This window comes from Tachypleus tridentatus, chromosome 6 (genome assembly GCF_004210375.1).
Source record: "Tachypleus tridentatus isolate NWPU-2018 chromosome 6, ASM421037v1, whole genome shotgun sequence".
Lineage (NCBI taxonomy): Eukaryota > Metazoa > Arthropoda > Merostomata > Xiphosura > Limulidae > Tachypleus > Tachypleus tridentatus.
In genome coordinates, this window is record NC_134830.1 from 106,128,468 (window position 1) to 106,142,169 (window position 13,702).

Sequence of the window (13,702 nt, forward strand, 5' to 3'; positions counted from 1 at the left end):
TCAGGAACTTACTATCCCTTCCAGTAATGAATCTATAATTATTAATGTAAAAACGCAAAATCATACAGACGTTACTGTGGCGGGCATCTACTGCTCGCCTAGTACAGTGTTAGATGTAAATCTACTGAATATATTGTATAATAGCAACTGTAATCTTATTATTATCGGCGACCTAAACAGTAAACATATAGCATTCAACTGTCGCAGTACAAACGCAAATGGCAATTTACTTTTTCAATTTTTTGGATGAATCAAATATGACTTTATTAAACGATGCAACACCGACACATATCTCGTACGCACACGGCACCAGTGAAATACTGGACTTATGCCTGTGTTCGTCAAATATGAGTCGCAAATTCGTAAATTTTCATGTTGGTCACGATATAGATAGTGACCACCTCCCAGTTTGGTGTATCTTCAATCTCACCCCCCACTTAAATAAAATCATAGTGAGAGACCAACTGAACTACAAAAAAAGCTAATTGGCCAGTTTTTCAAACTATATTAAATGAAACCTTACCTCCAGAAGTACTACATATTGCCGCGGACGCATCAGATATAGATGCATACTGTCATATCATCTCTGAGTGTCTAAAACAGGCAGCCAACAGATCTATACCGAAACAAAAACACTTCACAACAACTCATTCATGGCAACCACACAAAGACATAATACACTTAATTAAAAACAGACGTATACTCCGCAGACAGTATATTCAAAATCGCAACCCCACACTTAAAACTCAGATAAACACAATAAGGAATAAAATACGAAACTTAATCAGACAACAGAAACAAGAAAACTGGGACACCTTCTGTTCCGATCTAAATCACAAAACTAATCCTAAACAATTCTGGACACACTTGAAAAGATTTACAAACACAGGAACAACAAACACAGTATATCCACCACTGGAACTGGATGGAGAAACAGCATACACTAACACAGAAAAAGCCGAGATATTTAAAAAAACACCTAGAAAACACGTTCAAAACACATCATGAACCAGACATGAACAGATACTTTTATAATACAGTCACAAAGTATATTGATCAAAACAGAAGCATTTTTACACCTAAATTTCCAGTCAACACTATTACACACCAAGAAAAAACAAAAGACTGGAGCACTCATCAACTGGTAAAACATATCACTGTAACAGAAGTCGTAACTGCTATTAACAACACAAAAAACAAAGCCCCTGGAGAAGATGGTATTCAAGCTATCCTCCTAAAACAAGGCACTCAGAGATTATATGAACACCTAACAGCGTTATTTAATCTCTCACTATCAGTTGGATATATCCCCGTTTCTTGGAAGGAAGCAATAATATTAATGTTCCAGAAAGAAGGAAAGCCAGCGAATAAACCAAACAACTACCGCCCGATTAGCTTAACCAGTTGTATTGGCAAAGTATTAGAGAGGATAATTAGTAATCGTCTGTCAGTTTACTTAGAAGAAAATTCAAAATTACCAGAAATTCAAAACGAATTTCGAAAAAACCGCCAAACTACAGACCACCTGATTCGACTTACAGAATCAATTACCGACAGCTTCAACAAAAGAATGCACTGTAGCTTGCTTTCTCGACATTGAGAAAGCATTTGACACAGTGTGGCATAACGGCTTACGACATAGATTGCTTGAAATGGCATTACCCCAGGAAACTATTCGCTGGCTGTCCAACTTCCTGGATAACAGAATGTGTAAAGTAAATGTAAATGGGGCCCACTCAGGGTCCTTTTCACCCGCAGCAGGAGTCCCGCAGGGAGGGGTTGTTAGTCCTATATTATTTATCATGTACGTGAGTAATATGCCTCTGTCGGACCTAAATTTAGGTTATGCATCACAGTTCGCTGACGATGTAGCAGTCTGGAAAAGTGCTCCCACTTCGTCAATAGCAGCAACGAACCTACAACCAGTCCTAAATAACATCGAAGAATACTGCCAGAAATACAGAATCAAAATTAATATTCCAAAAACCCAAGTCATAGTATTCAGCAGACTGAATAAGCTGAAAAAAGATCCACCAAAACTCTATATGAATGGATCACTTTTACTGACTGCTACTTCTGCTAAATTTCTAGGTCTAACCTATTACCTAAAATTAACGTGGCTACCACATATTAAAAATGTACTGATACGAATCTGGAAAAGAGCAAACTATGCAAGAAGTCTTTCAGGTAAAATCCAAGGAACATCACCAGACAACATACTTAAAATCTACAAAACGTACATTAGACCAACAATAGAATATGCATCACCTGCCTGGATTAACATAGCACCCACACATGTACAGAAACTTCAACGTATACAAAATTCTGTACTAACTTCAGCATATAAAGTACCACGTAGCACCTCAACCACATTCATGCACAAGTATGCAAACATAGATACAATAGCTGAAAGACTCTTGCATAATTCTCTAAAATATTTCAATAAGAATTGGCATAAAAATGACTTAATGTGTGATCTCGACAGATATCACGTACATGATGTAGATGGTCCTAAATACCTCTCCCCTTTTAACATATATTTAAGAAATGTAACACAAGCTGGCCACTATGCACTAGACACTTAGTCCTTGTTTCTTTTTATTTTTATAATTATTATTTTCTTTTTTTAATCATTATTTTTTTTTATTTTTTTTCTCTTTTTGAATTATTATTCAAGTATTGAATAATAATAATTATTATTACTTTCTTTTTTGTGTGTGTGTGTGTGTTACTACAAGTAGTAGTAGCATTCTCTCAATCGAGAAAAAGGAGGAAAGTACAAAAAAATATATATATATATGAAAATACAAAAAAAATATATATGGAAAAAAAATTAAATGAAGAAAAAAAAAACTTCTTGTTCGTCCATGCATGGACTGAGCCCTGAAATGGACCTGAGTATGATGTTATACTTTTACTCTGGCCCAAAGCTTTAAAAAAAAACAACAAAAAAACCCCTAAAGACAGACGCTATAATCGTTCGGGAGGGAGGAAGAGGTCAAATGTACCTGAGCCTCCTGGGTATTTAACAACATCAATACCCAAATACCCACACAGTCAAACAGCCCTCGTATTCCCAATTAACAGTTCTCCGTTGGTACAATGGTATGTCTACGGATTTACGAAGCTACAATCAGCGGCTCGATTCCCTTTAGTGGACTCAATAGATAGCCAGACGTGACTTTGATATAAGAAAACCACACACCCAATTAACAATTTAAACATAAACTTTATTTCAAAATTATAACAAAGCTTCTTCATAAACAAAAGGATAAAAGAAGGATGTGAATGATAAGGAGGCTGTATTTATAGGTGGTTCCTTGGCAAGACATGTAGTTTTGAGGTAAACAGGGGAGAGAAGAATTAGATTATGTTACCCAGGATCACAGGTGGAAGATGTAACTGACACAGTAGGAGATATAATAAAGGGGCTAGCAGAAAAGCAATTTTTGTGGTGCATGTAGGGGCTGATGATATAGGGAAAGGTAGGCCGCAGGGGCTAATTAAAAAGTAAAAAAGAGTTTAAAAAAGCATTAAGAAAGTTTATAATTAATTTTGTCAGGGATACTGTCCAGAATTAACTGTGGGGATGAAGTTATAAGTTCGTAACTAAGACTAAATCCTAGGCTTATATTAATATGTAAGGACGGATAGATAGGCTGGTTGAACTTGTGAGATTTGTTCAGTGGAAGAAAGGAGCTTTTTTAAACGAATGGTTTACATTTAAATAGTGTAGGGGTTGGCGTATTTGCTGAGGCTATTAACTCAGCTTTAGGGGAAGTTTTAAACTATGACTAGTGTTACGTTTATTTTAATATACAAAGAGCAATACAATTTATAATACCGGCTTTTACAAATAATTTTAATTTATATACAAAACTTACAAACAATATTGAGTCTTCTATCTGACCCGGAACTTCCTTGATATTCTGTTGAGGGTTCACGATAAGTGAATAAATTTTGAGTTTATATCGCTACAATTCACATAACGGATCAATTCACATTCGCTGATCATACGTGAGTTGTTCGCTGCTGATGTTATGTAATGTTTTCGTAAAAAATAATAACGTACGATGTTAATCCGCTGAAGTTGAATGGCTCGTAATATTCGAAATCTATAAACGCTCTTTGCCAGGAATTAGAAGTTCTCGATTAATAAGCGTTTATCACAGTATAGCTTCTAAGGTTTGTAATATACCAATAGTATCAAACCAGTAATACACACTTTCTCTTAGCGCGTTGCTTTGATTAATTTTATAAGCGTGAAGCGAATTTCTAGAAATTACAGTTTTCACAACAATACTGACAATCACTAGCATTTACATACACACACACACACAGTATACTGTTGATTCTTACACCCGAGAATCTTCTACAACTTCAGTGAATAGACGAGAATTTCACTATAGAGATTTAATAGTGTAAGCTATGTACATTTCTAAATGTAAATTTAATTTAAACAAATTATTATATTAAAATAAATATATAATATAAATCCGCCATAATAGACAGTGGTAAGGGCAAGAAAAACTTAATGCAAAAAAGAATAAGATGCAGAGACAAAATTTAGCATTGGAAATAAACATGGAAGCGGTTTTAAGGAGAAACTTGATTGTTACTATTGTAATGCTAGAAGTATAAGAAATGAAACTGACGACTTTAGAACAGGGGTAGGAATGGAGGGTTTTAATATGATGGGAATAACTGAAATATGGCTAAGCATAAACGATTCTAATGACAGAAATTTGTTTGAAATACAGTGTTACAGACTGTTTAATTGTGATAAAGTGTCTTTTTATGTAAATTGTGAGTTATGCCCTGTTTAAATTGAACATATCAAAGATTATAGCAAGGGGATTGAATATATTTGGACTTCCATTGGTGGATATAAAGGGAAAAGGCCTTAAGTGGGAAATTGTTACATACCACCGAAGGATAATGCTGAAATTAGTACAAATCTTTGTAATGAGATAAGATTTCAGCTGTTAATAAAGTCATAATTATTAGTAATTTCAATTTCAGCCATGCCAGTTTGGCAAACCATGAGGAAGAAAAAGTTTTGGAAAGAGTTCAGGATGGCATTCTTCAGCAATTAGTCAAGGAACCTATTAGAAACAATGATATTTTATATTTATTGCTAACTTCAAATATATTGAAATGATCGATATGATAAAAAAGATGAAATATCGAAGTGCAGCTGGTCATTGCTCCTTCAGGTTTGATGTTTTGCTGCATATGAAAATAAGGAATAAGGATATTTTGATTACAAATTTCAAATTTGCAAATTTTGAAGGAATATGACAAGAATTATCTGTTGTGAATTGGCCAGCTGAGTTATTTGGAAATACTGATCAGATGTAGAAAAATTGTAAAGATAAAGTTTTAAATATTCGAAGTAAGCATATTCCTTATAGAAAGAAAAGGGTAGCTGCAAATAAAAAAACAGGTTGTTTCACAAAGAGTTTAAGAAATAAAATTAAAGAAAAGCATCATAAATTTAATAAATTTAAATTGACTAGTATGACAGGAAACTTTGAAAATTATAAAATGTCAAGAAAGGTGGTAAAACATGAGAAAAAAAACATCAAAAAGGATGTATAAGAGAAAGTGGAATGAAAATGTAAAAATTAACAATAAGGATTACGTCAAATACATTTACTGTAAGCACAGTGCTATAATTTGGGTAAGATCTTACGATTATGAGACCATAGGGTTATTAAATTTTGCTTTTTCTTCAATTTTTACTGACGAAGATTTAAGCAGTATTATACTTCTTGAACAGTTTATAGATGAAAACGAGATCCAACAAGATCACTTATTAATTCTGAGATGGTTAAGAAAAATTGGAAAGTTTAGAAAAGGATAAAACTCATAGCTAGATAATATTTCTCCAAAAGTTTTGAAGAACGTTAAGGATTGGATATGTGAGCTACTTATTACCATTTTTTGTCAGTCTTTGAATTGTGGGCAAACACCAGAGAATTGGAAGTTAGCTAATGTAACTCATCTTTTCAAGAAAGATGATAAAACTGTCCTAATAAGTACAGACCAAGTAGTTTTACATACGTTGTGGGAAACGTTTTGGAAAGTCTGTTAAAAGATGGTTTGCAAAAACATTTAACAAAGTTTAGAATTTTATAGGATAGTCAACGTTGTTTCACTAAGAAAAATATTGTCTTACAAATCTTTTGACATTCTTTTAAAAGGTTATCGCTTATGTGGATGAAGCAGGAGTGTAAATTTGGTGTATCTGAATTTTTTAACAAAGCGCCAGCTTAAAAGCTTGTAAAGAAACTTATCTCTGTAGGTGTGGGGAACAAATTGTCTAACTGGATAGAAGAGTGGCTGGACTGAAGAAAGCAGAGGATGTTATAAATGGTGTTCAATCAAACTATATTAATGTCACAAGTGGGGTATCTCAGAGCTCAGTCTTAGGACCTTTGCTCTTTTTTCTCTCACATCAAAGTAATAGATAAAGGAATGGTCAATAAATTACTCGAGTTTTAAGATGATATTAAGATCATTTATTGAGTGGTGCATATAAATGAGAGTTAGATTTTAAATGTAATAAATGTAAGACAATGCATATGGGTTATAATAATTTGAATAATAAGTATAGTTTGGATGGGAATAACCTTAACTCAATCCCAACGGATCACGGCTCAAAGGCCATGTCATCGCGTCCTTTGACTTGAATTCAAAAGTTTATTGGACTACTATTTTATAATTTTTATATCAGTAAGTTTGAAATCAAATTGTAGATTATAACTCTAAATATTACTTCAATATTACGTATGAATTAATTTTTTAATTTAAAAGTAAATATTAAAAGAAGACACCTAAATATCAATTTTTGTGAGCCACGTGGTATGTTGAATGCAGCACTGATTAAAATTAGATTTTTATTATGTTAAAATACTTAGTCTATAGTTTCGTACAAATTAGAAGTTTAAAGCATCAATATTTACAAGCTAGAATATGGCCTGGCATGGCCAAGCGTGGTAAGTAGTGCGACTGGTAATCTGAGGGGCGCAGGTTTGAATCCCGGTCGCACTAATCATACTCGCCCTTTCAGCCGTGGAGGCGTTATATTGTTACGGTCAATCCCACTACTCGTTGGTAAAAGAGTAGCCCAAGAATTGGCAGTGGGTGGTGATGACTAGCTGCCTTCCCTCTAGTCTTACACTGCTAAATATAAAATAAGAATCTAATATCTTTTCATTTTGTTAAGATATGGTTTTTTGTACTGAATCAAACACAATGGCAATTTTCCAAAACTTTCCGTTATATACCCTTTCTTCAACATGTGAATAATCAAGCGACAGTTGGAATGTCCTCCTGGTTATTTTCTCAGCCATTTTAATTTTTCGAGCCAAAATTTGAAAGCGGTAGGTTGTGCCTTTTGTCTGTTCGAATTTTCATATTTGCTTATGCCTAAATACAGCTTAGTTACTAAGCTTAATAGATTACAGTGGAATCTTTTTTAGTTATTCAAATATATGTATATAAAATATAAAGAAAATTGTGTCTGCTATTCTCCACCTGCAAAATTTTAAAAGGCTTAGCAACCTATATCCAACAGCAACCGAATTCAAAGGTCGTAGCTAGAACAGATAATTATTTGCTTTACTTCTTTATTTATTGTTTTATATATTAAAAAATACGTTTTATAGCGTATTTGTTAATAGTAATAATTTATATACATATGTAAAGTATAATAATTGAAATGTGACTATATATTACAACATACTATTCCAGTAAAACACAGCCAAGACAGTGTCACTGTAAAGACTGAAGGTCAGTTTTATATTATTGGATACGGTAACACGAGTGCACTTGCCCTGCGTCAATGCAAGTTATGTAGTGTTTGCTAGACACAACTGGAAGGTCAATATAATAAAAAATAATAAATATATAACGTTATGAGACTTAAGCTACTTAGACTAAACATTTGTATTTTTGTGTTGTAATATGTAGTCATTCCATCACGAAAGAAACGTAATTTATATTTATTCACTAATTTTTATGAGAGTTACGAGGTCGGTCATTTGACAGGCTCTGCATAGTTAAGGTATAGAAAGTAACAAAATATAAAGTCTTAGTGATAAAAAACGTTTGAAATGTACTTAGAAGGTTTTAGAAATTACATAAATAATATTAGAGATTTTTGGGGCAAATAAAGTTTTTAATCATAATATGAAATTATGAAGTTAGTCTACCAAAGAAACTCGAAACTTTGACAAACAAATCGTTAATAAAAATATTTCATTAGAAAATCTGAATTTTTGTGTACAAAACAAGTAACATTTACCAAAAGTCTACTAAATCTTCTTGAGACACACATACTGTATCAAAAGCTATAGTGTAAACACTTAACTTGTGCAAATGTGTTAATGAACTTGTGTATATTATACCTAACTCATGTTATTAAAGAAAAAGACCTTGATGTAGTAGTCTATAGTCACTAAAGCCATTCAAGCAGTGTGCTGTTAATAGTTTAAAATGAATAGTTTTTATTTCAAAAATTAACTATTAGGAAAAATTTAAATTTAGATATTGACTTTTAGTACTTCAACGACGTACAAAATGCAGATTAACTTATAATGACGTTATGCTCTTTCTATTTATTTTTAAACAATAGAAATATATATGCAAGACATGATTCACAATCCTAAAGTAACCTGTTATATGTAAAGTTTATTCCATAGTATCTCAACAAAATTTTGTTTTTACGGATAACGATCCCCAAAAGATTACCAGTTTATGTTTCTTCAGTCAAAACTGCTACACCAATGTCGTCCATTTGCAAATGAACGATAAACTTGAGGACTTAAGGACTCGTAATTTGGAACCTTATATCTGTGACAGACTGAGAGTAAAAGCAAACAGCCTCTTGTAAAATTTTGTACTAAAATTAATTATAACGATAAGACGACATACTAAAAAGAAAAATTTCCTTTATCAATCACTCGAAGTTTCGGCTTCAACCCTTTTCAACAGATCATGCCTATACCCAGAGAAATTCATTGTAACTGAACTGATACAGATTGAAAGAAAAGAGGACAAAAGCATGCGAGGAATGAGTTTATCTGATATGTTTTAACATAAAAATGAATGAAAACACATGAATGCAGAAACTAGTATATTATGCAAAGGTAATTGTTGTGTAGATAAATACTCGTGTAAAAGTGAAGTACAAATATTCACAATTACAGAATTAAATTTACTGACATTCATTAATAACATAGGAATAGAAAATAAAGATCTGAACACATACCTATATATTTTCTGTTTGAACTAAATTATGGAGGAAAGATAAACAATGCTGAGCCATACTATAAAATAAATGTGAACATATGAAGGAAATAGAAGTTAATAATAATGCAGATGACTCATCTTTTAATTCCATGACAAAATCAAACAACTCTAAAATTGAGGTCATAACTGATGGCAAGGTAAACGTAGATCATGAAATGATTTCTGTGCTAAAGAAAAGCCCGAACTATAAGCTATATTGACCAGTTTGACAGATAAAATTAATACTGAAACAAGTACATTTCCATTATAGAGAAATATTTATTTCGTCGGATAAAATGAGTAAGAGATCTAAGACTCTTACTCGTCCAAATAGCCTCTAAGGAAAACAAAACAAACTACAAACATGAAACATACAACAAAACCAATATTTGACCAATCATCATTTGACAATTTCATAAAGCATATATTGATTAAAACTCCAGATATATAATTCAGATCTTATAGATTACAAATTGAAATAATTCATATCTTTCTCAGTTATAAAAACCTACTCGACTCCATCTCATGTGCCTTCCAGTGACTCAGCGTAGGTCTACAGATTTTTTACTCTAAAAATCAGATTTTGATACTTAACAACTAATCACAAAACTAGACCTTTCAACATAACACAAAAATAATATTGAACACAGAAAAAACCCAACGAAACGATATTATTAAAGTGTTGTATACATGTGACAGTTTTCTAGTGTCACGTAAAGGCTTATAGGAACGAAATTTTTTTTGAGCATTTAGAAGACAATTATCTTATAAAAACTCTTCAACTAAGATTAAATCGAAACTTAAATATGTATTAGGCGACTTTAAACAGCGTTCCTCTGTCCTTCATAAAGTGTTATAGAATCTTAAACCTACAAATAGCCGTATTCCAGAATTTTATGGACTTGATGTCCTAGAAAATTGTTTGAAATTCATTTTAACTTTGAAGAGAGCTGACTTAGTTACATAAAACTATGACTACAAGCACCATAATTAATGTCGTATTTGCAGTTATTTGTATGCAGTTACTGGAAAATAAAAAATACAATTCGGTGGAATGGTTTGTTTTAGTTGTTTGTAATAAACCATAAAGCTTCACAATGTGCTGTTTGTTCTCTGCCCACCATAGGTATCGAAATTCGGTTTTTAATGTTGTACACTCACCAACATACCGCTGAGCCACAAGAGGTCACAGGTGAGTATAAAGAACAGCATGTTTTATATTATGGCTTAGAATCACTGAGGATATTTTGACATTTGAAATTTTGACCTTGAAACTCTACTAGAATTGTACAAGTCCATTATAGACAGTATCCTGCCATTAACTAAATTCACAACACAAATATGAACTAGTCACAATATACTACCGTTTTGTAATTTACCAATTAACACAAAAATGTCTTTGGAAATATTAATATCTAGAAGAAACTTTTAAAAACCAGTAATGTTAAACTATAACTCATACCACCCGTATCATGTCAGGAAAAGAAACTATACTGAGACAATTAGATTGGACCTACAAAATCTGTAGTGACAAGGAAAGTATAAACTAATTATACTAAGTTCTTCTCCTTTCGGTTATTCAAGAAGCTGCCCAAGTCACAGAGATTGTTACACGTGTTTCTCGTGTGTGAGAGATCATCATAGTATAAATTATGATATGAATAGAGTGATCTGTTTTAGTAGCAAATAACGGATCTATGCTGCAGTGTGTGCCACCCATTGTTGACAAGAGAGTGGTTCTCAGTTACGTGGACGGTGCATGCACCTGGAGAAAGATGACTTGATATATAACATAATGTTTTCTATTGTTTATATATATATATATATTCCTACAAGAATTCTTAGAGATTTAAGAATCAAAAATATTTCTGTTGCTTGGAATTTTTTCTTTGTCTGAAATAAAGGTTTTGAAACACATATTGTGTGTAGCAAAGCTTAACACCTAGAAATGATAGAGCTAAATGCATGTTGATGAAGGAACAATGTTAAAGTTATCTGTCTTTCTCCAGCCAACATATATATATATACACACTACGAAAACTTGTTCAGTGTTTGAAATTGACTTTGTTCTGAGCAGTGAAAATTATGAATTTTACACTTTTTGTGCAGTCTTGTTTCTTTATTTAAAATTTAGTCACAAGCAGAGAAAACAAGGCATTATAAAGTTTGTCTAATTCCCTGTTTTTGTTTTTTTACAGCTCCTACAGATTACCGAAATTAGGTATGTGTGTGTGTGTTTTCTTACAGCTAAGCCACATCGGGCTATCTGCTAAGCTCACCGAGGGGAATCGAACCCCTGATTTTAGCGTTGTAAATCCGTAGATATATCGCTGTACTAGCGGGGAACCGAAATGAGATAAAACTGAGAATATCATACTTCTAAAAGAATCCATTAAAGAACAACGAATAATAGAACCGTGTACTAATCTTTAGACATCAACCACCTATTGTACTCGTTCTGTGTGAATTACTAGTAAAGAAATGAAGTTATAAAGAAAGATGGCTAATCAATGCTAAAGATTAATTTTTATTTTGTATATTTAATTCAGGTCAAGATGATTTCCAACAGTAGCTATGGAGAGTGGATATTTAAAAGCACATGTAGAAGAAATAAGTAAAAGGAAAACAGCATTTACTGCAAAAAATGGGTTGGAATAACTTTTGTGGTACTGTTTGAGTTATGTACTTTATTCATATGAATGACGAATTAAGTGTGTTCTCTCTGAATTAATGTTGAATGTGACCCCCGCTAGTACAGCGGTACGTCTACGGATTTACAGCGCTAAAATCAAGAGTTCGATTCCCTTCCGTGGGGTCAGAGGATAGCCAGATGTGGCTTTGCTATAAGAAAACACTCACACAATATTGAATGTCATGCACATCTGCTTAGATGGCGTAATTGCACATGGAAGCATTTTTTGATAATATATTATGATGGCATAAAAATGTTTTGAATCAGTTGTGAAAATAGGGACATATGCCGAATCTCGTGATGTGTGAATTGTTCCATCGACAGGTGAGTTTCCTGGAACACACAAGCAATGAAGAAAAGTTTCTAAAGACTTAACCAAGATTGAATCGGTTCACAATTGACCATTATCGTAACATTTGTTGAGGTAAAACGATTATTTGTGATGTGCTTTTACTGTTGTCGTTTTTTAAAATGATTTTTTGACATAACTCATTTTTACACAAAAACCAACAACAACATACACACTCAATAAACGGAAGAAATTAATAATTACTTCAATTGTATTAATGTATTTGAATTTTGATTATCCATTCACAGCAGATACAGGTGTCAGTTATTTTGAAGTGGTGCAATATTATCACAATTATAACATGAGAAACATATGATAAGCTACTATAGCAAGGCACTGACGAATGCATGGTGGAGGTGTTGTATAACTACGAATGAATGACTAAGTGCTGTGTGAGCTATTAGTAATATTCGTCATGACCTAAACAGACAAAAGGCATGTCATGTAGTGTTGAAGGGACTAATATGTTGCTGCCACCCAAAAGACAAGATAACAAAATGACTTCATAAAATTCAGAAGAAAAACTTTAACATCATGCATTACCCAAGAAGGAACCTTGGAAATGTTATTGCACTATTCCAAAAACCTTATATCACAAAAAATGTAAACATCATGAAAAAGGAAGCACAAGCTAATAAAAAAAATAATTTAATGCGCAACATAACAAAATCCAAGGTGAGACATCCTACAATGATGATGAACTAATATGACTCAATACTTTACTGAAAGATGAGTTAATATTACTTATTTTATATATTTAGTGAATCAGGAATGTCCAGAACGATCTTCATGACAAAAAGTGATTCAGTACAGACAATAATATGAGTATTAAACTGAAGCAAAGTAGATATAAAAAAAGCTCTGCAGTTTGTGATTGGATAAAAAATCCGTTAAAGTTGCAGATAAACAACTACAGACGCCATTTCAAAGTTATGGAGTCATAAGATTGAGTAGTATTGAAACATCAACTCCTACTGACAATGCTTGAGAATAAATAAAAGAACTAGTTAGATAATTGGTGAGACACAACGAAGGGAATAAATCACAAGACAACTGCTTCAAGTGTAACTTGAAATGACTTATTGGCAAGAACTAAAGACAAAAGCATATAAGGAATAATTAATTCTAAAAGATACTAATGAGAAGGAACTGTAAGAGATGTGATAGTACTGACCATTACAGCTAATATTTTGAGGACTTAAAATATGTTAAGATACTGAGAAGACAATACTCCAAGAATGAGTCTTTCAGCTCATCTAGATTGAAGGCACTAAATTCTGGGCAACAAAAAATATCTGGATTTGTGGTGCAAAGTTTAGCTGAAAAAATCCAGTCTGTCTCAAAGAAAATAAGAAGCTTATAAT